The 884-nt window shown below is 39.0% G+C and overlaps 1 pseudogene; it reads right to left on the bottom strand.

Annotated features, from left to right (window-relative positions):
• Positions 1-469: 469 nt before the first annotated feature.
• Positions 470-588, bottom strand: LOC112482330 (annotated as a pseudogene).
• Between the last annotated feature and the right edge of the window lie 296 nt (positions 589-884).

Raw genomic sequence — 884 nt, forward strand, 5'->3', positions numbered from 1 at the left:
TGTCATCTTTTGTTTCAACCCATGCTTTGCATTTCTAACTTTATTTATTATTTTCTGTTTATTATCTTATTCTGTTTTCTCATTTTCCAATTTTAGTAGATTTATTTGGTTCTTTCTGAAATTCTAATGAATTTTTATTTTAGTAGTTTTGCACCATGATTTTGATATCTTTTTAAATTTCTTCAAACATGGTAGGCATGTGTATTTTATATTTTATATTTTTGTATTTAGTAATTCTAAATTCTATTTCTTTGTGGCTTTCCTTTGGGTGTTTTTCCCTTCTGTTGGTTCTTACTCAGGGTGGCTTGTATCTTGATAGGTATTGCCTGATTCTGAATTGTGGAAGATGGTACCTGGACATTTATATTTGGGAATTGTTTTTTTTTTTTTTTTTTTTTAAGTGAGGCAACCCTTGGTTGACCTCATAGATTGCAAGGATCTCATTAGCTTACAATCGCTTATTTTTTTATGCTTACGGCACCTGGTCTTCTTAGCTGGTCTCCCATTCAAGTACTAACCAGGTCTGACACTGCTTAGCTTCCGAGATCAGACAGGATCGGGCTTGTTCAGGGTGGCATGGCCATAGACTTATGTTAGGGAATTCTTGAGATCTGAGGTTTAAGGTTCTTGCCCTGTGCCTGTGGCCACAAACACGAGGTGTCACAGGGGCCACAGAGGCAGTATGATTCTGGCCCAAATGCAGTGAGGGACAGTGTGTGGTTAGGAATCCTCAGGATGGAATTTGCCTCCGCTCTGTTGGTTTAGGACCAACACTGAAACAGTCTTTTCATACCGTCATCTTCTCGTGGGGGTTGTTTCCTGAGGGTGTTTCCTGCTGTTCCTTATGCGATGGCCTCAGTCTGACTTAGTGCCTGACTTAGATG

This window comes from Pteropus alecto, unplaced genomic scaffold (assembly GCF_000325575.1).
Source record: "Pteropus alecto unplaced genomic scaffold, ASM32557v1 scaffold195, whole genome shotgun sequence".
Classification (NCBI taxonomy): Eukaryota; Metazoa; Chordata; class Mammalia; order Chiroptera; family Pteropodidae; genus Pteropus; species Pteropus alecto.